The sequence below is a fragment of the Petromyzon marinus genome, chromosome 59 (assembly GCF_048934315.1).
Source record: "Petromyzon marinus isolate PM22_M1 ecotype Great Lakes invasive population chromosome 59, UKy_Petmar_22M1.pri1.0, whole genome shotgun sequence".
Lineage (NCBI taxonomy): Eukaryota > Metazoa > Chordata > Hyperoartia > Petromyzontiformes > Petromyzontidae > Petromyzon > Petromyzon marinus.
In genome coordinates this window covers 3,742,021-3,754,919 of record NC_133725.1, presented here as the reverse complement: position 1 = coordinate 3,754,919, position 12,899 = coordinate 3,742,021, and the positions used below count along the sequence as shown (strand labels likewise).

The following is a 12,899-nucleotide window of genomic DNA, read 5'->3' as shown; positions in this document are numbered from 1 at the left end:
TAACACATACAACACAAACACACTCATACACAACACACACTCAAAGTTACATTAACACATACAACACAAACACACTCATACACAACACACACACTCAAAGTTACGTTAACACATACAACACAAACACACTCATACACAACACACACTCAAAGTTACATTAACGCAACACAAACACACTCATACACAACACACACATAATCAAAGTAACGTTAACACATACATCACAAACACACTCATACACAACACACACACTCAAAGTAATGTTAACACATACATCACAAACACACTCATACACAACACACTCAAAGTAACGTTAACACATACAACACAAACACACTGATACACAACACACACTCAAAGTTACATTAACACATACAACACAAACACACTCATACACAACACACACACTCAGTTACATTAACACATACAACACAAACACTCATACACAACACACACTCAAAGTTACATTAACACATACATCACAAACACTCATACACAACACGCTCAAAGTAACGTTAACACATACATCACAAACACACTCATACACAACACTCTCAAAGTAACGTTAACACATACATCACAAACACACTCATACACAACACTCTCAAAGTAACGTTAACACATACATCACAAACACTCATACACAACACACACTCAAAGTTACATTAACACATACAACACAAACACACTCATACACAACACACACACTCAAAGTAACGTTAACACATACAACACAAACACACCGATACAAAACACACACTCAAAGTTACATTAACACATACAACACAAACACACTCATACACAACACACACACTCAAAGTAACGTTAACACATACAACACAAACACACTCATACACAACATACACTCAAAGTTACATTAACACATACAACACAAACACACTCATACACAACACACACACTCAAAGTAACGTTAACACATACAACACAGACTCACACACACACACAACTGCACACTCTAATACACAGCGACAACTCACAAACACCCGCGCAACAACTTTAACACAACTTGAACACAAACACAGACGCGCGCACGCAACACACAATCGCAACTCTAAACAATCACAACGCTACACAATCACAACACAATCACAACACAATCACAACGCAACACAATCACAACGCTACACAATCACAACGCTACACAATCACAACACAATCACAACACAATCACAACGCTACACAATCACAACACAATCACAACGCTACACAATCACAACGCTACACAATCACAACACAATCACAACGCTACACAATCACAACACAACCACAACGCTACACAATCACAACGCTACACAATCACAACACAATCACAACGCTACACAATCACAACACAACCACAACGCTACACAATCACAACACAACCACAGCGCTACACAATCACAACACAACCACAGCGCTACACAATCACAACACAATCACAACGCTACACAATCACAACGCTACACAATCACAACACAATCACAACGCTACACAATCACAACACAATCACATCACAACACAACCACAACGCTACACAATCACAACACAATCACGATCGCGACGTCACCCACCTGATGGAGGCGAGCGGAGCGGATCCAACCTCGCGCGCAGAAACCGGCCGAAAGCGACGAGAAATCCGAAGAGCTATCAAGCACTTTGGGGGGGGGGGTTTATTTTATTTTATTTGTCTTTAAAGGACGAAGACGATTCGATAGCCCGGTGTGGTTATGGGGGTTAGGGGCCAAGTGCTATCGGCGAGAACGCGTATTTGGAAGGGCCGGACACGGGCACTTCAGGTACTCATTTGAGGCCGAGTAGACCGAAAGGGGTAAGGGCAGCCAACCCTCCCTAGAACTCCCCTAACCGGTTCGAGAGAATCGCACCGGGATTCAGGAACGGCGGGAGCGCTAACCGCTGCGCCACCGCTCCCACCCCCCCGCGCGCGCGCACGGCTCCTGGGGCGCTACAGAGACAAAGGTCCCCCGTGTAGGCTGTAACAGAACTGTTGGAGGGGGCAAGTGCTGTTTAGTTGGCCATCAGCAGCCTATGAAGTCTACCGGCACTGCGGATACACGGGAGGGTGGGTGGGTTGGCACCACCAACAACAACAACAAAAAACCCCACACGGCCTTCGCGGCCGCCTTTGTCTCTCTCTCTCTGTCTCTCTGTCTCTCTGCTACCCCATCAATCCCGCACCTTGACCACCCCCTCCCCCAGCGGCAGACGAAACTTTCCGACAAGTTTGAGAGAGGAAGAAACTAAAAACCCACAAAACCCTCTGCCTCCTCATCCTCATCCTCCTCCTGTAACATCAGTCCTGCGAGTCGTCGCCACTTTACCGGCTCCGTGCCGACGTCACCGTCCAGTTGATTGGAAACGGAAGCGGAAGCGATGACGGCCGAGATCAAGGTGGGGGGTGGGGCGCGAGAGATCAAGGGGGGGGGGGGCGCGCGAGATCAAGGGGGGGGCGCGAGATCAAGGGGGGGGCGCGAGATCAAGGGGGGGGGGGGCGCGCGAGATCAAGGGGGGGGGGGCGTGGCACTACACGGGGGTGTGGGTGGGGCAGCAACCCACGCCCGGTCGCCTTTGTCTCTCCTTCCCCCCCACCCCCAGTGGCGATGTTTTAACTGCACACCGCCACCAGCTACTCATCATTTGAGGCTGAGTGGACCTAGGGCAGGGGCCCACGACCGGCTCAGATAATCCGTCACCGGTGTTGGCCGTGAGCGGGTTCGTAGCGCTAACCGCTGCGCCACCGCTCCCCCACGAGAATTCGCACCTGACACAGACAAAGGTGCCCCGTGTAGCCTCGACATGCCGCTGTAGGGGGTGTGTGGGAGCAAGTGCTTTGTTCGCGAGCGGAAACCGCGGCACTTGCACACACGAGGGTTGGGGTGGGCCAGCAACCCACGCAAGGCCGCCTTTGTCTCCCCCCCCCACTCAACCCCTCCCAGCTACTCATTTGAGGCCGAGTCGACCTAGGGGAAAGCGCTAACCGTGTCACCTGTCCGCTCAGTCACTGCTGCCGACACCACGTGTGTGTGTGTGTGTCGTCTGTGCCACGTCTACCGACGGGGGTCATTCCGATACGTGCAGGTCTTTGTTGGTTTGTTTTTGTTTAACAACTTAAAAAAAATAAAGAATATTCTCAAAAGACAAAGATGTCACCCGTATAGCCTGCGACAGACTGTCGGGGCAAGTGCTGCGGTGACGATGTCAACTACCTCGCCTGGTGTACAGGAGGTCGTGGGTTCGATCCCGACACTGATATCTGCTGCTTTATATTTGGAGTTTGCGTGTTTCTCTCTCTCATCATCATCATCATCACGGTGGCTAGATGTTAACTACCTCGCGTGGTGTACAGGAGGTCGTGGGTTCGATCCCGACCCTGATGCCTGCCGCTGTATATTTGGAGTTTGCGTGTCTCTCTCTCATCATCATCACGGTGGCTAGGAGATGTTAACTACCTCGCCTGGTGTACAGGAGGTCGTGGGTTCGATCCCGACACTGACAATGCCTGCTGCTGTATATTTGGAGTTTGCGTGTCACTCTCTCTCATCATCATCTTCACTGTGGCTAGGAGATGTTAACTACCTCGCCTGGTGTACAGGAGGTCGTGGGTTCGATCCCGACCCTGATGCCTGCCGCTGTATATTTGGAGTTTGCGTGTCTCTCTCATCATCATCACGGTGGCTAGGAGATGTTGACTACCTCGCCTGGTGTGCAGGAGGTTCGTGGGTGCGATCCCGACCCTGATACCTGCTGTATATTTGGAGTTTGCGTGTCTCTCTCATCATCATCACGGTGGCTAGGAGATGTTAACTACCTCGCCTGGTGTACAGGAGGTCGTGGGTTCGATCCCGACCCTGACGCCTGCTGCTGCTGTATATTTGGAGTTTGCGCGTCTCTCTCTCATCATCACGGCAGCGATCCTCCAGACCTGGGTGAGATTCTAGGATGGGGTGACATCATCAGCAGCGACCCTCTAGACCTGAGTGAGATTCTAGGATGGGTTCACAGCAGCAGCAGCAGCAGCAGCGATCCTCCAGACCTGAGTGAGATTCTAGGATGGGTCCATAGCAGCAGCAGCGATCCTCCAGACCTGAGTGAGATTCTAGGATGGGTTCACAGCAGCAGCAGCAGCAGCAGCGATCCTCTAGACCTGAGTGAGATTCTAGGATGGGTTCACAGCAGCAGCAGCAGCAGCAGCGATCCTCTAGACCTGAGTGAGATTCTAGGATGGGTTCACAGCAGCAGCAGCAGCAGCGATCCTCTAGACCTGAGTGAGATTCTAGGATGGGTTCACAGCAGCAGCAGCAGCGATCCTCTAGACCTGAGTGAGATTCTAGGATGGGTTCACAGCAGCAGAAGCAGCAGCAGCGATCCTCTAGACCTGAGTGAGATTCTAGGATGGGGTGACATCATCAGTAGCAACCCTCTATACCTGAGTGAGATTCTAGGATGGGGTGACATCATCAGCAGCGATCCTCTAGACCTGAGTGAGATTCTAGGATGAGTTCACAGCAGCAGCAGCAGCAGCGATCCTCCAGACCTGAGTGAGATTCTAGGATGGGTTCACAGCAGCAGCAGCAGCAGCAGCGATCCTCTAGACCTGAGTGAGATTCTAGGATGGGTTCACAGCAGCAGCAGCAGCAGCAGCGATCCTCTAGACCTGAGTGAGATTCTAGGATGGTTTCACAGCAGCAGCAGCAGCGATCCTCTAGACCTGAGTGAGATTCTAGGATGGGTTCACAGCAGCAGCAGCAGCAGCAGCGATCCTCTAGACCTGAGTGAGATTCTAGGATGGGTTCACAGCAGCAGCAGCAGCAGCAGCGATCCTCTAGACCTGAGTGAGATTCTAGGATGGGTTCACAGCAGCAGAAGCAGCAGCAGCGATCCTCTAGACCTGAGTGAGATTCTAGGATGGGGTGACATCATCAGTAGCAACCCTCTATACCTGAGTGAGATTCTAGGATGGGGTGACATCATCAGCAGCGATCCTCTAGACCTGAGTGAGATTCTAGCATGGGTTCACAGCAGCAGCAGCAGCAGCAGCGATCCTCCAGACCTGAGTGAGATTCTAGGATGGGTTCACAGCAGCAGCAGCAGCAGCGATCCTCTAGACCTGGGTGAGATTCTAGGATGGGTTCACAGCAGCAGCAGCAGCAGCGATCCTCTAGACCTGAGTGAGATTCTAGGATGGGTTCACAGCAGCAGCAGCAGCAGCAGCGATCCTCCAGACCTGGGTGAGATTCTAGGATGGGGTGACATCATCAGCAGCGACCCTCTAGACCTGAGTGAGATTCTAGGATGGGTTCACAGCAGCAGAAGCAGCAGCAGCGATCCTCCAGACCTGAGTGAGATTCTAGGATGGGTTCACAGCAGCAGCAGCAGCAGCGATCCTCTAGACCTGAGTGAGATTCTAGGATGGGTTCACAGCAGCAGCAGCAGCGATCCTCTAGACCTGAGTGAGATTCTAGGATGGGTTCACAGCAGCAGCAGCAGCAGCAGCAGCGATCCTCTAGACCTGAGTGAGATTCTAGGATGGGTTCACAGCAGCAGCAGCAGCGATCCTCTAGACCTGAGTGAGATTCTAGGATGGGTTCACAGCAGCAGCAGCAGCAGCGATCCTCCAGACCTGAGTGAGATTCTAGGATGGGTTCACAGCAGCAGCAGCAGCAGCGATCCTCCAGACCTGAGTGAGATTCTAGGATGGGTTCACAGCAGCAGCAGCGATCCTCTAGACCTGAGTGAGATTCTAGGATGGGTTCACAGCAGCAGCAGCGATCCTCTAGACCTGAGTGAGATTCTAGGATGGGTTCACAGCAGCAGCAGCGATCCTCTAGACCTGAGTGAGATTCTAGGATGGGTTCACAGCAGCAGCAGCAGCGATCCTCTAGACCTGAGTGAGATTCTAGGATGGGTTCACAGCAGCAGCAGCGATCCTCTAGACCTGAGTGAGATTCTAGGATGGGTTCACAGCAGCAGCAGCAGCGATCCTCTAGACCTGAGTGAGATTCTAGGATGGGTTCACAGCAGCAGCAGCAGCGATCCTCTAGACCTGAGTGAGATTCTAGGATGGGGTGACATCATCAGCAGCGACCCTCTATACCTGAGTGAGATTCTAGGATGGGTTCACAGCAGCAGCAGCAGCAGCGATCCTCTAGACCTGAGTGAGATTCTAGGATGGGTTCACAGCAGCAGCAGCAGCAGCAGCGATCCTCTAGACCTGAGTGAGATTCTAGGATGGGTTCACAGCAGCAGCAGCAGCAGCAGCGATCCTCCAGACCTGAGTGAGATTCTAGGATGGGGTGACATCATCAGCAGCGATCCTCTAGACCTGAGTGAGATTCTAGGATGGGGTGACATCATCAGCAGCGACCCTCTAGACCTGAGTGAGATTCTAGGATGGGTTCACAGCAGCAGCAGCAGCAGCGATCCTCCAGACCTGAGTGAGATTCTAGGATGGGTTCACAGCAGCAGCAGCAGCAGCGATCCTCTAGACCTGAGTGAGATTCTAGGATGGGGTGACTGCGTGATTGGCTTCTGCTCTTGTCGACCGCCGCCCACCGCGCTCCACAACCTCTCCCTCTCCCTCTCTCTCTCGTTGAGATGATTATGAGAGGGCCTCTTCTGCCTACGAACGTTCGACTTACGGACGTTCAGAGATACGAACAAACCTGTCCGTACGTCCCGTTGGCTGTTCGGATCGAGAGTCGTAAGTTCAATCGCCGCGCAATAGATGGCGGTGGTGGCATCTACATCTGCAGAACGTGAAGAACCAGTGGCATCCACATCTGCAGAACGTGAAGAACCAATGGTATTTACATCTGCAGAACGTGAAGAACCAGTGGCATCTACATCTCTGGAACGTGAAGAACCAGTGGCATCTACATCTGCGGAACGTGAAGAACCAGTGGCATCTATATCTGCAGAATGTGAAGAACCAGTGGCATCTACATCTGCAGAACGTAAAGAACCAGTGGCATCTATATCTGCAGAATGTGAAGAACCAGTGGCATCTACATCTGCAGAACGTGAAGAACCAGTGGCATCTACATCTGCAGAACGTGAAGAACCAGTGGCATCTACATCTGCAGAACGTAAAGAACCAGTGGCATCTATATCTGCAGAATGTGAAGAACCAGTGGCATCTACATCTGCAGAACGTAAAGAACCAGTGGCATCTCCATCTGCGGAACGTGAAGAACCAGTGCCATCTACATCTGCGGAACGTGAAGAACCAGTGGCATCTTCATCTGCTGAACGTGAAGAACCAGTGGCATCTACAGAACGTAAAAAACCTGTTGAATCTACATCTGCAAAACGTAAAGAACAAGTGGCATCCACATCTGCAGAACATGAATAACCAGTGGCATCTACGTCTGTAGAACGTGAAGAACCAGTGGCATCTACATCTGCAGAACATGAAGAACCAGTGGCATCTACATCTGCAGAACGTGAAGAACCAGTGGCATCTCTATCTGCAGAACGTGAAGAACCAGTGGCATCTATATCAACAGAACGTGAAGAACCAGTGGCAGATACATCTGCAGAACGTGAAGAGCCGGTGGCATCTACATTTACAGAACGTGAAGAACCAGTGGCATCTAAATCAGCAGAACGTGAAGAACCAGTGGCAGATACATCTGCAGAACGTGAAGAGCCGGTGGCATCTCCATCTGCAGAAGGTGAAGAACCAGTGGCATCTACATCTGCAGAAGGTGAAGAACCAGTGGCATCTACATCTGCGGAATGTGAGGAACCAGTGGCATCTACATCTACAGAACTTAAAGAACCAGTGGCATCTACATCTGCAGAATGTGAAGAACCAGTGGCATCTACATCTGCAGAACGTAAAGAACCAGTGGCATTTACATCTGCAGAATGTGAAGAACCATTGGCATCTACATCTGCAGAACGTGAATAACCAGTGGCATCTACTTCTGCAGAACGTGAAAAACCAGTGGCATCTCCATCTGCAGAACGTGAAGAACCAGTGGCATCTACATCTACAGAACGTGAAGAGCCGGTGGCATCTAGATCTGCAGAACGTGAAGAACCGGTGGCATCTACATCTGCAGAACGTGAAGAACCAGTGGCATCTACATCTACAGAACGTGAAGAGCCGGTGGCATCTAGATCTGCAGAACGTGAAGAACCAGTGGCATCTGCATCTGCAGAACGTGAAGAACCAGTGGCATCTACATCTGCAGAACGTGAAGAACCAGTGGCAGATACATCTGCAGAATGTGAAGAACCGGTGGCATCTACATCTGCAGAACGTGAAGAACCAGTGGCATCTACATCTGCAGAACGTGAAGAACCAGTGGCATCTATATCTGCAGAATGTGAAGAACCAGTGGCATCTACATCTGCAGAACGTAAAGAACCAGTGGCATCTCCATCTGCAGAACGTGAAGAACCAGTGGCATCTACATCTGCAGAACGTGAAGAACCAGTGGCATCTACAGAACGTAAAGAACCAGTTGAATCTACATCTGCAAAACGTAAAGAACAAGTGGCATCTACATCTGCAGAACGTGAATAACCAGTGGCATCTACGTCTGTAGAACGTGAAGAACCAGTGGCATCTACATCTGCAGAACATGAAGAACCAGTGGCATCTACATCTGCAGAACGTGAAGAACCAGTGGCATCTCTATCTGCAGAACGTGAAGAACCAGTGGCATCTACATCAACAGAACGTGAATAACCAGTGGCAGATACATCTGCAGAACGTGAAGAGCCGGTGGCATCTACATTTACAGAACGTGAAGAACCAGTGGCATCTACATCAGCAGAACGTGAAGAACCAGTGGCAGATACATCTGCAGAACGTGAAGAGCCGGTGGCATCTCCATCTGCAGAAGGTGAAGAACCAGTGGCATCTACATCTGCAGAACGTGAAGAACCAGTGGCATCTACATCTACAGAACGTGAAGAACCAGTGGCATCTACATCTGCGGAATGTGACGAACCAGTGGCATCTACATCTACAGAACTTAAAGAACCAGTGGCATCTACATCTGCAGAATGTGAAGAACCAGTGGCATCTACATCGGCAGAACGTAAAGAACCAGTGGCATTTACATCTGCAGAATGTGAAGAACCATTGGCATCTACATCTGCAGAACGTGAAGAACCAGTGGCATCTACATCTGCAAAACGTGAAGAACCAGTGGCATCTCCATCTGCAGAACGTGAAGAACCAGTGGCATCTACATCTACAGAACGTGAAGAGCCGGTGGTATCTAGATCTGCAGAACGTGAAGAACCGGTGGCATCTACATCCGCAGAACGTGAAGAGCCGGTGGCATCTAGATCTGCAGAACGTGAAGAACCAGTGGCATCTAGATCTGCAGAATGTGAAGAACCGGTGGCATCTACATCTGCAGAACGTGAAGAACCAGTGGCATCTACATCTACAGAACGTGAAGAGCCGGTGGCATCTAGATCTGCAGAACGTGAAGAACCAGTGGCATCTGCATCTGCAGAACGTGAAGAACCAGTGGCATCTACATCTGCAGAACGTGAAGAACCAGTGGCAGATACATCTGTAGAATGTGAAGAACCGGTGGCATCTACATCTACAGAACGTGAAGAACCAGTGGCATTGACATCTGCAGAACGTGAAGAACCAGTGGCATCTACATCTACAGAACGTGAAGAGCCGGTGGCATCTAGATCTGCAGAACGTGAAGAACCAGTGGCATCTAGATCTGCAGAACGTGAAGAACCAGTGGCATCTAGATCTGCAGAACGTGAAAAACCAGTGACATCTACGTCTACAAGAGATTATACAACTTTTAAAGCCATTCCCTGTGTTCAGTGTACATGTCGTACGTGTTTGGAATCGGCGGGAGTAAAGTTGGGGCTTGCGAACAAAATCGACTTCTGAACAGAGCTCTGGAACCTAACTCGTTCGTAACTAGAGGACTCCCCGTATTGATTACGAGCAGGAACCCGCGGAACTTCGGTTGTAAAAGGATGGCGAATGCGTACTTTATAGCATCACTCCCCCCTCTCCCGCACCCCACCAATGTCACGTGACGCAACCCGCCCCCCTTCCACGTGCGTGCGTTGAGTCTATGGGCAGTGTTGAGTCTATGGGCAGTGTTGAGTCTGTGGGCAGTGTTGAGTCTATGGGCAGTGTTGAGTCTATGGTGCAGTGTTGAGTCTATGGTGCAGTGTTGAGTCTATGGTGCAGTGTTGAGTATATTGGCAGTGTTGAGTCTATGGTGCAGTGTTGAGTCTATGGGCAGTGTTGAATCTATGAGCAGTGTTGAGTCCAGTGTTGAGTCTATGGGCAGTGCTGAGTCTACAGTGAGGGAAAAACGTATTTGATCCCCTGCTGATTTTGTACGTTTGCCCACTGACAAAGAAATGATCGGTCTATAATTTTAATGGTAGGTTTATTTGAACAGTGAGAGACAGAATAACAACAACAAAATCCAGAAAAACGCATGTCAAAAATGTTATAAATTGATTTGTATTTTAATGAGGGAAATAAGTATTTGACCCCCTCTCAATCAGAAAGATTTCTGGCTCCCAGGTGTCTTTTATACAGGTAACGAGCTGAGATTAGGAGCACACTCTTAAAGGGAGTGCTCCTAATCTCAGCTTGTTACCTGTATAAAAGACACCTGTCCACAGAAGCAATCAATCAGATTCCAAACTCTCCACCATGGCCAAGACCAAAGAGCTCTCCAAGGATGTCAGGGACAAGATTGTAGACCTACACAAGGCTGGAATGGGCTACAAGACCATTGCCAAGCAGCTTGGTGAGAAGGTGACAACAGTTGGTGCGATTATTCGCAAATGGAAGAAACACAAAACTGTCAATCTCCCTCGCCCTGGGGCTCCATGCAAGATCTCACCTCGTGGAGTTGCAATGATCATGAGAACGGTGAGGAATCAGCCCAGAACTACACGGGAGGATCTTGTTAATGATTTCAAGGCAGCTTGGGACCATAGTCACCAAGAAAATAATTGGTAACACACGCCGTGAAGGACTGAAATCCTGCAGCGCCCGCAAGTACCCCCTGCTCAAGAAAGCACATATACATGCCCGTCTGAAGTTTGCCAATGAACATCTGAATGATTCAGAGACAACTGGGTGAAAGTGTTGTGGTCAGATGAGACCAAAATGGAGCTCTTTGGCATCAACTCAACTGGCCGTGTTTGGGGGTGGAGGAATGTTTCCTATGACCCTAAGAACACCATCCCCACCGTCAAACATGGAGGTGGAAACATTATTCTTTGGGGGGGTGTTTCTGCTAAGGGGACAGGACAACTTCACCGCATCAAAGGGACGATGGACGGGGCCATGTACCGTCAAATATTGGGTGAGAACCTCCTTCCCTCAGCCGGGGCATTGAAAATGGGTCGTGGATGGGTATTCCAGCATAATGACCCAAAACACACGGCCAAGGCAACAAAGGATTGGCTCAAGAAGAAGCACATTAAGGTCCTGGAGTGGTCTAGCCAGTCTCCAGACCTGAAGGTTCGAGTTGCCAAACGTCAGCCTCGAAACCTTAATGACCTGGAGAAGATCTGCAAAGAGGAGTGGGACAAAATCCCTCCTGAGATGTGTGCAAACCTGGTGGCAAACTACAAGAAACGTCTGACCTCTGTGATTGCCAACAAGGGTTTTTCCACCAAGTACTAAGTCATGTTTTGCAGAGGGGTCAAATACTTATTTCCCTCATTAAAATGCAAATCAATTTATAACATTTTTTACATGCGTTTTTCTGGATTTTTATGTTGTTATTCTGTCTCTCACTGCTCAAATAAACCTACCATTAAAATTATAAATTGATCATTTCTTTGTCAGTGGGCAAACGTACAAAATCAGCAGGGGATCAAATACTTTTTCCCTCACTGTATGGGCAGTGTTGAGTCTATGGGCAATGTTGAGTCTGTGGGCAGTATTGAGTCTATGGGCAGTGCTGAGTCTATGGTGCAGTGTTGAGTCTATGGTGCAGTGTTGAGTCTATGGACAGTGTTGAGTCTATGGGTAGTGTTGAGTCTATTGTACAGTGTTGAGTCTATGGTGCAGTGTTAGTCTATGGGCAGTGTTGAATCTATGGTGCAGTGTTGAGTCTATGGTGCAGTGATGAGTCTATGGGCAGTGTTGAGTCTATGGGTAGTGTTGAGTATATGGGCAGTGTTGAGTCTATAGGCAGTGTTGAGTCTATGGTGCAGTGTTGAGTCTATGGTGCAGTGTTAGTCTATGGGCAGTGTTGAATCTATGGTGCAGTGTTGAGTCTATGGACAGTGTTGAGTCTATGGGCAGTGTTAGTCTATGGGCGGTGTTGAGTCTATGAGTGGTGTTGAGTCTATGGGTAGTGTTGAGTCTATGGGCAGTGTTGAGTCTATGGGCAGTGTTGAGTCTATAGGCAGTGTTAGTCTATGGGCAGTGTTAGTCTATGGGCAGTGTTGAATCTATGGGCAGTGTTGAGTCTATGGGCAGTGTTGAGTCTATGGGCAGTGTTGAGTCTATGGGCAGTGTTGAGTCTATGGTGCAGTGTTGAGTCTATGGTGCAGTGTTGAGTCTATGGACAGTTTTGAGTCTATGGGCAGTGTTAGTCTATGGGCAGTGTTGAATCTATGGGCGGTGTTGAGTCTATGGGCGGTGTTGAGTCTATGGGCAGTGTTGAGTCTATGGGCAGTGTTGAGTCTATGGGTAGTGTTGAGTATATGGGCAGTGTTGAGTCTATAGGCAATGTTGAGTCTATGGTGCAGTGTTGAGTCTATGGTGCAGTGTTAGTCTATGGGCAGTGTTGAATCTATGGTGCAGTGTTGAGTCTATGGACAGTTGAGTCTATGGGCAGTGTTAGTCTATGGGCAGTGTTGAATCTATGGGCAGTGTTGAGTCTATGGGCAGTGTTGAGTCT

General features: G+C 49.4%; 2 protein-coding genes across 6 annotated transcripts in view; one reads left to right on the top strand and one right to left on the bottom strand.

Annotated features, from left to right (window-relative positions):
• LOC142905805 (uncharacterized) overlaps positions 1-2,333 on the bottom strand; it is a 91,053-nt gene extending 88,720 nt beyond the window's left edge. The window contains exon 1 of the mRNA XM_076052932.1: positions 1,572-2,333. The gene's annotated coding sequence lies outside the window, so the exon portion shown is untranslated. The remainder of the gene's footprint in view (positions 1-1,571) is intronic.
• ATP13A1 (ATPase 13A1) overlaps positions 1-12,899 on the top strand; it is a 206,111-nt gene that overhangs the window by 145,055 nt on the left and 48,157 nt on the right. The window lies entirely within an intron of this gene.